The following is a 3,540-nucleotide window of genomic DNA, read 5'->3' on the forward strand; positions in this document are numbered from 1 at the left end:
GTCATCAAAAGGGGGGTCTCTCATCCGAGGCTGCTTGCACATTATATACACTTACATAATCATATTGCGGAACACTTAACACCTCCACATTCGCTCTATTTATCAGGGAGGATGAATCAAAAAAATGAAAGTTCTGCGAAAGCACAACAAAATCTATGAAATTTTAAAATAATATTTAATAGACTTACGTATTTGGTAAAAATGCCATTTCTTCAGCATACTCCCAATCAATCGTGTCTGAAAAAAAAAGGCTCCTCCATCGTTTCTCCACCAGCGTTACCACTTTTGCGCTTCGGGGCCACTTTGGCGTGATAGCGATAGCTCTCCCGTAAGCTGGGGGAGGGCGCAGAAGCTCATTTAGTCATACATAAAGACATATTACGCCGTAAAATTGTTGAGGAAGAGAAGTTTTAAATAGATTTTATAATTTCTACTTAAATTAAACAGTACAACAGCTAATCTGGGAGGTGAGAAATTCCAAGTCAGGGAAGGCTCTTAACATCCTTGCGACAGAAACATCGTAGTTGTGAGAACGATGCTTTCCCAACAAGGTTTTGTTTTTTTTGTTGGGTTTTTGGTTTTTGCCAAAATGTTACAACTAAGCGAAAAAACATCAATATAAGGTAAAAAGTGGTCATAAGGTCATAAAAAGAACTGGCACATACGAACGCCAAACCCTTTGAGGGTTTTACTATACTGACCTAGTACCATCACCCTAACTTAGAATTTCTCAACTCCCAGACAATAATCCCAAAAATGTTCCACAGTGTTATGAAGATTTGTTACAGTTTTTTGTTAAGAATGAATACAGAATGTGCGCCAATTCACAATAGTCATGCACAATAGACATTCTCAATAAATGGAGCAAATCACATTTCGGCATAAGATGTTTGCATTTTATGTTATCGTGAGAGAATCCCCCTAATATGTTACCCCGGATCTCGGGTTTATGGCATACTAACTGTCCAATCTATTACAATTGTCGTTGCCAAATCTGTATGTGGGCATTTGTTAGCAGAACATAACTATTTGCGAATTGGTATCGGGTAGGTAGGTTTGAACTGATATCACGGTATACATAGTAGAAAACATTTTCGTGGTAGCTTTCTAAGTGGTGAATAGCCGCCATCTTGGATTTTCAGTGGTAACAACGCAGTGCTGTATGTATTGAGATAGTAAATAATAGGCAAAACAAATAAAAATATTGTTATTTAATATAAATCCCTGATCTATATTTCGTATATTCTTATTAATAGCTGTTTTAATCGCCATAGTGTGCCATATTAGTGATAATCAGATATTTTGCAAGTAGTGAGTTGTTATGTACAAAATGTGTCCCTGGTGTTAGATTTCTCGGTGGTGAATTTTCTACGGTTGTGTTTGTTTACAAAAGCTGCTGCTTTCCTAACCCAATCTTGTTTTTTGACTTTAAATTCGCTTATTTTATTTTAATAAGTTATTTATAAAATTATATTATTATATCTTAATGCAAATTACAACTAATTTTTTGTTGTATCGACTAACCAATTTGCTTATGTCAAAAGATAGCTTACCATCCAGGACTGTTTCTTTTTGCATGCAAAAGTTAAGAATTCTTTAAGCGTGTTTAACACTCGTTTAAAAAAAAACTTACATAACAAGTACTATCCCAGTAAAATATAAGAAACATGCAAAATAGCTTATCAAACTTTAAAATTTGTATGCAGCTTAAATGCTAAGACAACATCCTGATTACTATGAAAGTAGTAAATAAAGTGTTACACAACACTATAAGGTTTTCTAGAATTGAGTATACGTATGTAAACAAAGCAAAGGCACGAATAAAGGGATGTTTAACTTATTCCAGTGTGAGAGCGCCTCAAAATTAGCGTTTTTTATGAGATTTTTCATTGTAGCCAGATCAGAAAACAAGCTATTTTTTTGACTTTTAAATAAAACACCCAATTCGCGTTTTCCACACCACCTACGAGGTATGAAAAAGGGCGCGTTACCGAAGTTGTTTTTGGGTCATCGGTTCCCTGGTAGGCCTATATCACCCATTAATAATTTATTTACATAAAAAAATTAAAAAAACAAAACGATAAAAAATTAACAAAAACAATATCCCTCCATATCACAGCATAATAATAAAGTATAATACTTAAAACTATAAAAATAAACGTATGTACATATGCCAATATGTATGCGCCAAATTCTAACCTAAGAGCCTCTTAATGCGAATCTGCTTAAAAAACCTTATTTTAGTATTAAATATTTAGCTCATTGCAACCACTAAAAAAGGAAGATAAAAACTACAAATGTGAAACACACAAAATTTTATTCTTAAAATTGGGTAGCGATAAATCTTTGTTTAAAAATTTTGTCACAAAATAAATTATAATTCTAATAAATAGAGCAATAACTACCTTTAGGTCACAGTCTTCACAACACAAGAAGTCCCTAATATCTTTTAATTTAGTAAAAAGAATTTCTCCTACTCCTATTTTGTGATAATATCTGTCAAATTTCTCAACAAATTTTATTTCTAAATTATTAATAAATGCAACATATTCTTCAGGCGGCTTCACTAAGTTGCATTTATCGATCTGGTTTAGGTGTATGAAGATGAATGCATCCGAATATATTTCATCTCCTAAATAAGGTAATGGCAGAAGGCATGTATGCATTCTAAAAATTTTCAAATAAAGGTAGCCGCAAAACTAATTAAAAGCATTTTCCTTTAAAAAGTTAATTTCTAAAGTACTATCTAAAGTAATGGATCTAACAATGGAGTGTTCGGGCCGTGATAAACCCTGGAAATTCTGCCAAGAAAGGTCACCTAAAACGGAATCATTTCACACATTAAGAAGAACATTATGGCTATGTTCTGAAATAACTGTGGCTTCGGGTTCTAAAGGCAGCTCACAGTTACCTTTTGTTACGATATTTACTTAACGTAAACCCCACGACTTCCTAAATAAACTAGAGAACATGAAAGGTGTAACTCTAGTACCTCCCCTACTTCTAATCTGGCCAAAAAAATGCTCTAAGCTGCCCTGACATAGTCGTCTTGTTTTTAGGTAAGGAAATCCTGACTGTGACAGCAATCGCCACAATCGTCTTAAACTATTAATATTAATTAACCACCCCTTGATAAAATTTAAATTATACGTTGCGTTGTTTCCTAAGTCATCTATGACCCGAATTGTTTTTAAAACTTTTTCTGCCTCATTTAAAGCTCTGGGGAGCTCTTATAAAAAGTTTTTTAGTGGGTACAATGGCCTTAGTAAAACTACTATTAAAGATATCGAATAGTGAAAAAAGAAACGACATCCGCGGTGTTAATACAGCACATACTATTTGGCTCCCGAGCTGTAAAGAGAAAGTATACCTGACCGTATTACTTAACACTTGAGACGCGAATTTAACTTTAATTTTTAAAGGTATTGGGGTAAACATGAGCATCGGTTAATTTATGCGCACACCGATAACTCGATTTAGAGTCCTGTTTATAAAAATCGACTATATCTGACCAACATACGCGACTATTTTTAAAATCAA

General features: G+C 33.7%; 1 pseudogene; it reads right to left on the bottom strand.

Moving 5' to 3' along the window:
* Nucleotides 1-3,540, bottom strand: part of LOC108978870 — a 7,355-nt pseudogene that overhangs the window by 3,248 nt on the left and 567 nt on the right.

This window comes from Bactrocera latifrons, unplaced genomic scaffold (genome assembly GCF_001853355.1).
Source record: "Bactrocera latifrons isolate USDA-ARS-PBARC rearing strain unplaced genomic scaffold, ASM185335v1 scaffold_1288, whole genome shotgun sequence".
In the NCBI taxonomy this organism is placed as follows: domain Eukaryota; kingdom Metazoa; phylum Arthropoda; class Insecta; order Diptera; family Tephritidae; genus Bactrocera; species Bactrocera latifrons.